Raw genomic sequence first — 12479 nt, 5'->3', positions numbered from 1 at the left:
TGATGAACCTCTCGCCAGGCTCACCAAGAAACAGAGAGAGGACCCAAATAAACAAAATCAGAAATGAAAGAGGTGAAGTAACAACTGACCCTACTGATATACAAAGGATTATCAAAAAATACTACGAACAACTCTACTCCAACAAACTGGAGAACCTCGACAAAATGGACATATTCCTAGAAAAATACAAGCTTTCAAAACTCAATCAGGAAGAATCAAAAAACCTGAATAGGCCAATAACTACTGATGAAATTGAAACAGTAATCAAAAAGCTTCCAGCAAACAAAAGCCCTGGACCAGATGGCTTCACAGGGGAGTTTTACTGAACATTCAAAGAAGAACTAAAGCCAATCCTTCTCAGACTATTCCAAAAATTCAAGAGGAACGCACACTTCCAAGCACTTTCTATGAAGCCAGCATTACCCTAATCCCAAAAACCAGATAAAGACACCACAAAGAAAGAGAATTACAGGCCAATATCCCTGATGAACATAGATGCTAAAATCCTCAACAAAATTCTAGCAAACCGGATCCAGCATTACCTTAGAAAGATCATACACCATGACCAAGTGGGATTTATTCCAGGAATGCAAGCATGGTACAATATCTGCAAATTAATAAACGTGATACATCACATAAACAAGTTGAGAGACAAAAATCACATAATCATATCAATTGATGCAGAAAAGGCATTTGACAAAGTCCAACACCCTTTTCTGATAAAAATGCTCAGCAAAGTGGGAATAGAGGGATCATACCTCAACATAATAAAAGCCTTATATGACAAACCTACAGCCAACATCATACTCAATGGGCAAAAACTAAAACCATTTCCCTTAAGAACAGGAACAAGACAGGGATCCCCACTTTCACCACTCCTGTTCGACATAGTACTGGAAGTGCTAGCCAAAGCAATCAGACAAGAAGAAGAAATAAAAGGCATCCAAATTGGAAAAGAAGAAGTACAACTGTCATTATTCACAGATGACATGATACTGTACTTAGAAAACCCTAAAGACTCCATCAAAAAATTATTAGACCTAATAAATGAAGTTGGCAATGTAGCAGGATACAAAATTAATGCCAAGAAATCTATGGCATTTTTATACGCCAATAGTGAACTTACAGAAAGAGAAATTAAAAAAACAATCCCATTTACCATTGCACCAAAAAAATTAAGATACCTAGGAATAAACTTAACCAAGGAGGTAAAAGACCTCTACCCAGAAAACTACAGGACATTGAAAAAAGAGATAGAGGAAGACATAAACAGATGGAAGAACATACCATGTTCATGGATTGGTAGAATCAACATCATCAAAATGTCCATACTACCCAAAGCAATCTATAGATTCAATGCACTCCCCATTAAAATACCAACAGCATATTTCACAGATCTAGAAAGAACTCTCCAAAAATACACAAATATCCTATATAATTAAAGTCCAGCAACCGAATGGCAGAATGACTGGAATGACCAGGACAACTGCGGCCCCTCACTCTGGCTGGCCCTGCCCCAGATTGGCCCACATGGGGCGTGCCAACTGGACCCCACCAGTGCACGAATTTGTGCACCGGGCCTCTAGTCAATAAATATAAAAGCCTAAGCGACCAAACAACCAAACAACCGAAGGACCAAACGACCAGTCAACCAGTTGCTGTGACACGCACTGACTGCCAGGGGGCAGATGCTCAATGCAGGAGCTACTCGCTGGTGGTCAGTGCACTCCCACAGCCAACCTCCTGCAGCCAGCCAATCTCCCGCAGTCCCTCCCCTAGGCTGGCCAAACCTCCTGTGGGCCCTCCCAAGGCCAACCTCCCATGGCCCCAATCGCCCTGATTGCAGGCCAGGCTGAGGGACCCCACCGGTGCACAAATTTGTGCACCAGGCCTCCAGTATACTTATAAAAATAAGGCATGTTTTAAGCCATAAAATTAACCTTAATGAGTTTCAAAAACCTGTAGTCATACAACCACATTCTTTGATACAATTAAATTAGATATCAATAAAAATAAATAAATATACCTCTAAACAAGCACTGCTCAACTAAATATTTAATGGAAAGTACAAAATATTTGGACTTAAAAATAAAGACAATATTATCAAAATTGTGAGGTGCAGCAAAGGCATTTCTTTGAGGGAACATTATAGCCTTAACTGCTCACAAATAGAAAAGATGAAAAGCTTCAAATTTAATGAGCTAAGAATCCAACTTATGAAGTTTAAAAAATAAATAGCAGAATAAACTAAAGAATTAGAAACAAGGAAATAATTATAACAGATATATTAATGAAATAGAAAAATGTACCATAAATGGGAGGAAAATGTCAAAAGTTCATTCTTCAAAAATGCTAATAAAATTGACAAAGTCCTAGTAAATTTAATCAAGAAAAAGGAGAGAATTCAAAGTAAGCACAAGTAAGAATGAAAAAGGAAATAACATAAAATTCTACATATATTGAATAGAAAATAAAAGGAAATTATGAACTTTATGCCAGTAAACTTGAAAAATAGAACTTACTAATACTGAAAAATATATAACTTAAAAATGGACTCAAGTATAGCTATATTAAGAAATAATCTGTAATCATTAAACACATTTTGGGAATACTTCTCCTACCCAGTATTGTGAAATCAAAACCTATTGATAAATTCCTAATGGAGGCTATGGTTAGGAATGCAAGAGATGATGGAATTAAGGTAAAAGTTTATAGGGTAACTGTTATATTTTCAATAGACTTTATGTGAGTCTCTTTTACTTGATTGAATTGTGGAAATTGACATTATATCTCACTGGGGAACATCCCCCTGCCTAATGTTGTAAAGCTGAAGGCATATAAATCCACCTTTCAAGCAATATTAATTAGACATGCTAAAGAAGAACATTTAAATAGCTGCATTGAAAGATTTGTTGTAATAGGCTAATAAAAAGTTAAGATATAAGAGGTACCTAAAATAAAAGACTATAAGACTGGCGTTATTCCTTACAGGTGATCCTTTTCAAATAGCTTTCATTCTTTGTTTTAAGACCAACCTAAGGGCCATAATTAGAGCATTTCTTAAACCCAGGGAGGATGCTCAGAAGTGTTGTAACTGGATTTTCTCCTGAGCCCAATGACAGAGTAAAATAAAATTTCATGTTGTCTTTTCCTTCCCAAATCCATGCCAATTGCTACTGATCCTTTTTCTCCCAGAGATAGCTATTGCCTGTGTCCTAAGGGACTGTCTTGGCTTTCTGTGTGCCTGGGACATGCAGGCTGTCCCTTCTTTCCTTTGGCTATCAAAGAGTATAACTGCACGGTAATAATTTTTCCACCCTCTTCAGTCCACAGAATTGTTTAATACTGCCAGAAGTATTTACTGTTTGTCCCAGCTGAAACCTGACAAGACACATCAAGGGAATTATTAACTATGATCAGAAATTTGGCAACACTGGAAGCTCAGAGTCAGAGATTGATAGGATTTTGTTAAAGGCCTCAACCTCTAAAGTAAACTAAAACTATGTGCCCAGAGGGAAAGACACAGATTAGGTAAGTTACAACCCAATTCTTGGGGGTTTTGAGAGCAATTGTCCTTGTGTTACAAATATTTGCACAACCAGAAATGCAGTTCTAGAAGCAGTTCAAAGTCCACCTTTGGTAAAAAGGAGGGTGGTTTTATAGAGAAAAATTATGTTTCAGAAATACACCTTTGTAAAGTAAGATTCCAGTGCTATTCGCAGTTTTTTTAAAGTTTTGTTTCTACCTGTAAACTGGACTAGATACTGAATTCTAGTTTCCTCCAATATCTAGCTATGACTCCCCAACTAACATTTCCAATTTTTTTTCTAGCCTTTGACTTGGAATCAGAGAACTAAAACTGCTTTTTGCCCAAAGACATGAGAGCTGAAGTTGGACAACTTGATATAAATGAGAAAAATCAGCAGAATAATTCATATCTGAACAATCTTTGTGTCTGCTGCAGAAGAGATATTCAAAATGCAAGATAGGAATATCCAGCAGATTGTCACTAACTGGCTTCTGTCCATCTAAGATGCTTCAAGCCAGATATCTAGAAATCTCGACTGGCTGACTTCAGAACTCAGAAACTAGAACTGTAATCTGCTTCCATCATTTACCTTTGGCTTACTTTGGTTTCTATAGGAAAACAACAAGTTTCCCTAAGATGTGCCCCTTTGGTTTGTGAATTATTTTGAACTGAAGGGGATCGAGACATGGGCCTAACTTTGGGAACCCACCTGCGTCATTACCTTCTGAAATAAAGACACAACTATTTAGCTAACTGACCTATTCTCAAGACTGAAACTGGTTTAATAAAATACGAAGCAATCTATCCACCCAGCTTTTAGAATGTGAAACTTCTCAGGAAGTTTCAAGGGTGGGACTAAAAAGATTTATTTTTTTAAAAAATATATTTTATTGATTTTTCACAGAGAGGAAGAGAGAGGGACAGAGTCAGAAACATCGATGAAAGAGAAACATCAATCAGCTGCCTCCTGCACACCCCCCACTGGGGTTGCGCCCGCAACCAAGGTACATGCCTTTGACCGGAATCGAACCCGGGACCCTTCAGTCCCCAGGCCAACCCTCTATCCACTGAGCCAAACAGATCAGGGTAAAAAGATTTAGAACAAGTTTCCCTAAGATGTGCCCCTTTGGTTTGTGAATTATTTTGAACTGAAGGGGATCGAGACACTGTGGGCTCATGAGAAATTTTTATCTCTCCCCTATTAGGGGCCCTGCCTATAATAAGAGTTATCACCAGAAATAACTTTTTAATCACCTATTTGTAGGACACAGCAAACTTCTAACTACTGAAAGTTTTCTTACTCTGTGAATGACTTTACTCTCCTCTCAAGCCCCAAGCCACCTTATCTCATCCTTAGCTCATCCATACCTCATTTTAACTTTTGTCTCTGAACTTCTCATGCATGTGGAGTCTCTGGCTCCCTCATGTATGTGAAATTCCCATATGTATGTATATAGTTAAATTTGGTTATTCTCTCTTGTCAATCTGTCACATGTTGATTTCATTATTAGACCAGCTGGAGGAAGCTGGAAAGGTAGAAGAAACATTTTGCCTTCCCCAGAGTATCTATGAAAAACTCGCAGCTTCCATCATACTTATATATATATAGTGAAAGACTTGATTCTTTCCCCTTAAGATCAAGGACAATAAAAGGATGTCTGCTCTTACCACTTCTAATCAACATTGTATTGGCTGTTTCGGTCAGGGAAATTAAGCAAGGAAAATAATAAAAGGCATCCATATTGGGGGGGGGAGGGGAGAAATAAAATTATCTCTACTGGCAGATGATCTTTCTTGTGTATAGAAAATCTAAAATCTAATAAAAACTATTAGAACTAATGCTACTAAAAACTACTAGAACTAATAAATGAATTAATTCAGGTTGTAGGACATGAAATCTATAAATGAAAATCAATCTTATACAGTAGCAATGACCAAACTATAAATAAAATTAAGAAAAAATTCCATTTACAGTAGTATCAAAAATCAAATACTCAAAAGTAAATTTAACAGAAATACAAAACTTATACTCTGAAAATTATAATAAGATTGTTGAAATAAGTAAAAGAAGACCTAAAACAAATGAAAGACATTCTGTGTTCATTAATTGAAATACTTAATATTGTAAACATGGCAGTACTCTCCAAACTGACCTACTGATTCAATGCAATTCCTTTTAAAACCATAGCTGGCTTTTTGCAGAAATTAACAAGATGAACCTAAAATTCATATGGAAATTCAAGGAATCCAGAATAGCCAAAACCATCTTGAAAAAGAACAGAGTTGGAAGACTCACACTTCCCAATTACAAAACTTACTGCAGTGCTGCAGTATTTGAGACAATGTGTTACTGGCATAAGAGAGACATATATCATTGAAATAGAATTGAGAGTTCAGAAATAATCCCTCACATTTAGGGTCGGTACATTTTCAAAAAGGGTGCCAAAACAATTCAATGGAAAAATAATAGGCTTTTTAAGAAATGGTGTTGGCACAACTGGATATCCACATGCAAAGCAATAAAGTTGGACTCCAACCTTATGCCATATACAAAATTTAACTAAAAATGGGTCAATGTGAATGTGAGAGCTAAAACTATAAAACTTTTAGAAGAAATCATAGACATAAATGTTCAAGACCTTGAACTAATCAATGTTCTTGGATATGCCACCCAAAGCACAAGCAACAATAAAAAAAAGATACATTAAATGTCAAAATAGAAAACTTTTGTGCTTCAAAGGACATGATCAAGAAGGTGAAAGGACAACCCACCAAATGGTAGAAAATTTTTGCTATTCTATATCTAGTAAGAGACTTGTATGTGAATTATATTACCCAATAATACAAAGATAGTTAACCCAATTTTAAAAATAGGCAATGGATCTGAACAGATATTTCTCCAAAAAAAAATATACATATACATATACACTCACAAATGGCCCATAAGCACATGAAAAGGTGCTCAACATCACTAGCTCTGAGAGAAATGCAAATCAGAACCAAACTGAGATACTACTTCACATCCACTGGGATGGCAATAATCAAAAGACAGATAATAAGTGGGTGAAAATATGAAGAAACTGGTAGGAATGCACTACTGATAGGAATGTAAAATGGTGTGACCACTATGGAAAATCGTCTGGCACTTTTTCAACAGGTTCAGAGAGAGTACAGAGACACAGAAGACAAAATCGGTTGACTCAAGCAATCCAACAAATGGCAAGGAAAATAAAAGATCAAAAGAAAATATTATTAATGATATCCAGAGAAAGAAGAAGCGCAGTGATAATATTACCTTCTTTTTACATGGCATACTCCATAAATGATATCTCTAAGTCCACTAGAAGTTTGCTTAATACATGCAGTATGTACCATCTGTATCCAGAGAATGGCAGACAAGTCAAGACTGATTTGCCTTGGGAAAAAAATGGTGAAATGTGCTTTAGACAGGGAGGGCTAATTGGCATGCAACTTGAAATATTCAAGAAATTAGCCTACAATGCCAAGCAATTAGCTCTTACTAAAAGACGTTGCAAGTCAGTACATACATACTATGCTTGAAAAGGGCAAGAGTTATTTATGTTCTTTTTTTCATGAAAAGCTGTGACAGCCCTGTAAATTATAGTAATTCCGTTTCACTTAGAGTCCCAGAAAAATGCTGGATTTAATCTTCACACGATCAATACAAAAATGTCAACAGTGCCCAGTATGGAAGAAGCTTCGCCTGACTGTGAAAGGAAGCTCATGAAACCCAATTACTACTTCGCGACAGCCAGGCAGGCTACCTGGATAAGGTGAAGGCAACTGATGCAACGTCATGGACTTGAACAAGATTTTAATTCTATAATACCTGATTTTTTTCATCAACAAAAAAGATTTAGAGTTTAGTAATCAGGTTTGTGAACTTAGGTAAAGGCTTGTATTCTAAGAGCTCAAAAGATTAAGAACTCAAAATTTCTAGAAGGACATTTCTAGAAGTGCCCCATTTATTTTATTTTTAAATTTTATCTTTATTGTTGAAAATATTACAGATATCTCCCTTTTCCCCCATTTATCCCCTTCTACCTCGCCTCCCTTTTCTCACCCCCCCTTCTCCCCCTCCCACCAGGCCTTCACTGCACTATTGTTTGTGTCCACGGGTTATGTATATATGCATATAAATTCTTTGGTTAATCTCTTCCGAACCACATCCCCCTTCCCTCCGAGATTTGACAGTCTGTTCCATGCTTCTATGTTTCTAGATCTATTTTGTTCATCAGTTTATTTTGTTCATTAGATCCCACATATGAGTGGGATCATGTCTAAAGGCAGATATTTTGGTCACCACCTGCAGTTTCCTGAATCCCTACCTTGATTAGTTAGGAAAATGCACCTTTCTCCCCAGCAGGTGGCTGGATTTCAGCCCCTACTCAGGCCTCCTCTAACATCCTTGTGCAGGACACAGCTGTACAAGGAGGTGGCCTGACTGCAATTCCTTCACCATACCTCTGATTTTTTCCTTTGCTTTATTTTCCCCACAACATAAAACAGCCTGTAACATACCATATAAATGAACTTGTTTTGTTTATTTTGGTCTCCTCACACTAGAATATATGTGTCATGATGGCAAAGATTTTTGTTTTGTTTACTGTCACCAGCACCTAATATGCCTGATTAAATATGACAGTGCTCAGTAAACATTTGTTGAAGAAAATGTGCTGGAAATGGATCAAGAACAAAAAAATGAAAAATAAAAAGAGTTACTATGTGATCTATCAATTCCACTCCTAGCCAAACTCCCTCTCTGTACATAAATACCAGAAGACTGGTGTAATAATGTTTATTATAACCACGAAAGACTGGTACCACCCAATGTCCATCAACTGGAAACTGCTCACAATGAGGCAGAGGACATTCTGTATATGGAAACTGCGTGCTATTAGGAAAGAGGAATGTCCAAAAACAAACACCAATACCACAAAGCAAATTCCCTCTACACACTGGGGTGGGTTTTGTCCCCATATGTTCCTAACCCAAAGGGAATATGCTTGTGTGACCTAACTCCCTCCCTCAAACTTCTACAAAGCAATGCACTCCGTTATTAGCCCAGCATGCGCTCAGATGCATAGAAATAATGTCAGAGTAGAGAGAAGGGGGCTTGGTGACTGTTTTTTGAGGTGTAAGATGGGACTTGATAAGGTGAAAGACACTCTGTCCCTTGCTATGCAGGGAAGAAAAGAAACAGTAGGCAGATCACTCTCCATTTGTCCTCTGGCTATATCCTCCCTGCCCCAGAGTATCAGGTACAGGGACAGAGGAAGCCTGGACCCCCGTTCTTGAACTGGTTCAGGACCTGCCTTATCCACATTAACCATTTCTCCACTCTCCACCCACTCACCTGGAGGCCTGGGAGAACACCAGCTGACCTGCCTTTTTTCATTCCTGTCCCCTCAGGCACAGAAGCAGATGCTGTCTGTCTTCTCCCTGCTGGGAAAAGGACTTCCCTATTTCATCTGAAATGGTTCCCAGCTTCTCTTGCCACTAACCATTTCTTTCCTGTGTAACCTTTCCTCCGTTGTCCTTTCTATTAATACATCCTCCCTTGTCACACCATCTTCCCAGGTGACACTGATGTCATTGATGGGCTGCCTCACCATCGCTTCCTCTTCGGCCACAGATACCTAAAAGTGCCCCAGGAGTCCCTCTAAAGCTGCCTCTCCTCCGCCTCCAACAACTGCAAACAGATCTGAGTCAGTGGAAGGACTTTATGTTCTGAAGCTGCAAACTTGGATTGTCTGGCAACACTGTTTATTTAAGGCGGAAAAAACAGAAATCATGATGGTCAGACAGGTTTTTCTTCTCTGCAAAAAGGCAGCAAGGTCCCATATGGGCTCCAAAAAGGAGTTTTAAGTGGGTTTGCAAGAATGTACATACATATATAAAACATATATGTATAAAATGCAGGAAAGTAATACCTCTGCAATTTAAGTGGATTTTTATCTTTTAAAAATCCAAATATTTTGCTGATCAACATGATCCGTTTTATATGTAATGTTTACTTATTCTCACTCAGTACCCTGTAACATAGCTGAAGAGTAAAAAAAAAAAAAAAAAAAGCCTTTTCAATTTTCTACTATTTTAAGTTTCTGTGGTTACTGTTAATGTTCATGTCAATACTTAAGAGTTAACCATTCGTAGTATACAACATTCTCTCTGGGAGATTCTTGAAAAGTTATTTTACTATGAAGGATCTGGTATTTATTTATTTATTATTATATGGTAGTTGCTTTCAAGAAGATTTTGAGGTGACTTAAAATAAAAATAGTACAACTACAATAGTAAAGAAAATAAAAGCCATGCTAAAGAAAGGAAACAAACATGTTTAGCTCAGTAGCAAATATAACTACATTGATGAAGCACTAATCTAACTTGAGCTTCCTCGCAGCCAAAGTAAAAAGAGAAATAGTACCAATACTTCATATATATTAAAAAAAAAAAAAAAGATTGGTTATTTTTTACAGCCAAATCTAAAAGGAATTTATACAAAAAAAAAATCATTCATTCATTTGAAAAGTATTTATTTACTACTTACAATGAGCCAAATCCTGCATAAGATACTGGGAATAATATGTTAAACAGTTCAAAAATGATCTCTGCCCTCAAAGAGCTTAGAGTCTATTGGGAGAGACAGGCAATAAACAAGTAATCAAGCAAATAAATATACATCACAATTGAGGAAGTGTACAGGGAACTAAGAGAATAAACCCAGTGGGAAGGCCTCTCTGACAGAGTAACATTTAAAAAACAAGTTAAGAGATAAAATGTATTTCCTGCACAGAGATGGTTTAGGGGAGAACAGGGCCTGAAGTACTCCAGAAGATTGACTTTTGAGGCTAAGAAACTCCAAGTGTGCTTGTCAGGTATCCTGCTTAGCAAATTGGAATACAGGCTCCAGATTTTTTAATTAAAATGCCTAAGTATGAGGCCCGTGGCATTGACAGTCAAGGGAGACTTTTAATGGCAGGGCAGCTCGAGGTTCGACATAACCTGAAGCAGCAGCAGAATCTGCTTCCAAGCGCCCTGGAGGGTGCAAGCCTACCTACCTATTTGGGCTCATGTGATTTTGCTTGAACTAAAATGGTCTCACTTTAGTAACTTTGGGCTTTATAATTGCTTTTCCTCCCACATGTCCTACTTCAATAAAAGAGACAAATAAGAAATGCACTTTTATAGTGAAAACATTGTAATTCAGATTTGTATTAAAATTTGTATTATAATTTAGAGACTGAAAAGCCAGGAGGATGTTATATGAAATTTCTTTGTTCTTTTTCAGTCTTCTGAGAGAAAGGGTCAGAGGGAGAGAGAGTGCAAGGGGAAAGGGGAAAAAGTGGAAGGAGTGGAGGGGAAGGTGCAGAGAGAGTGAGAAAGAGGGAGGGAGAGCCTTTGCTTTAAAAGGAATATGATGTTGAAAAAAGCTGACAGGCAGAAAACAAGCCCAAGTGTTGTTGCTATGGTTACTATACCATCTGTGTTCTTGCCCACCCTACACCAAGGGGTTATATAACCTGGTAACTAGCTTAGTAGTAAAATGGACTGAACAGTGGAACCAGTTATTTTTGTTATCTTTAAAAAGGGCGATGGTGCATCAAAACAAAGCACTACGCAATGCTCTTGATGTCTCCCTCCACGTGGAGCACTCTGGGATGCAAGCACGATTCCCCTGAGAGCACCCAGGGATTTCTGAAGTACCACAGTGGCCCTGGGTTTTAGTCCTCCAGAGGCTATTGTTCCCATTTAATTCACAATTAGGCGATGTCACAGCAGTTATACATTTAAATGTCTTTAATTGCAATTGATTTACAAATAAACCAAAGGTCAGACTAAAACACAAGAACTGTCCTCTACAAGGAAATGAGACTCTCCGTTGATCAAAAATTCAATTTTCCTCATAAGTGGTAGCATGCAAAGAATATACTCTCTCAGGCATAGAGAAGAGAATATTCTAAACCCATTTCTCTCACCAGAAAGACAGCTTTCTTGTGCAAGGTCCCCGGAACTGTGATAAAGAACTGTTGTATCACCACTGGCAGAAGACACAGCCCTCAACCAGCCCACCTACCCATGGCACACAACATGATACATTAGAAACACCGGGCACAGAGAAGCAGCTTCCAATCACCACAAACTAGAATTGGGCAGGTGTTGGATTTTGCCCGTTTCATCCTTACACTGCTTCTCAATTTCCCTGGGGAAATAAGCGTTAGGGTCCCAGGAAGGCCAATCATTTCTAAGTCTGCATTTGCAGCCCTCAGCTCTTTCCCGTGGATTTCCTGCAGGCACCTGAAAAGCCACATGTCCAAAGATAATTCAACTTTTCCACCTCCTCTCAGCTTCCCCTGTCCCAGCGATTATCCAAGCTAGAACCGGAAAGCTACCTTCATCTTTCCCACCCCCAAACATTTAGCCACATAACTCAGGTGAGTTACCTCACCTATCGTGTCTTACCCTGGGTTTACCTGGGTTGCCCAACAGACACCTTGCTTCTCGAGTTAGCGAGTTAGCAATGAGATTAAATCTCTTGGAATGCTGCCTTGAGACCACCACACTGTGAGAAAGCCCACGGTGGCTCTGTGGAGAGGCCACATGGGGTAAGATCAACGTGCCTGCTGGCTGACAGCCCAACCCCCAGCCAATCTGCCAGGTGGGCACCACCACATGAATGATGCCAGGAGAGATCAGCAGAACCACGTAACCCACAACCATTGTGAGAAAAAATAAATTGTTGAACTAGTAAGCATATGAATAAATACAGCAGGTCCTACAATAACATCCTCTCTTTTTTAAAAAAAATATATTTTATTGATTTTTTACAGAGAAGAAGGGAGAGAGATAGAGAGTTAGAAACATCGATGAGAGAGAAACATCGATCAGCTGCCTCCTGCACATCTCCTACTGGGGATGTGCCCGCAAC

The 12479-nt window shown here is 38.4% G+C and overlaps 1 pseudogene; it reads right to left on the bottom strand.

Moving 5' to 3' along the window:
* Positions 1-12271, bottom strand: part of LOC132237586 (heterogeneous nuclear ribonucleoprotein H-like) — a 33575-nt pseudogene extending 21304 nt beyond the window's left edge.
* Positions 12272-12479: the final 208 nt, after the last annotated feature.

Source organism: Myotis daubentonii, chromosome 6 (assembly GCF_963259705.1).
Source record: "Myotis daubentonii chromosome 6, mMyoDau2.1, whole genome shotgun sequence".
NCBI lineage: Eukaryota > Metazoa > Chordata > Mammalia > Chiroptera > Vespertilionidae > Myotis > Myotis daubentonii.
Note: the sequence above shows the minus strand (reverse complement) of the source record. Positions and strands in the feature narration are given on the sequence as shown.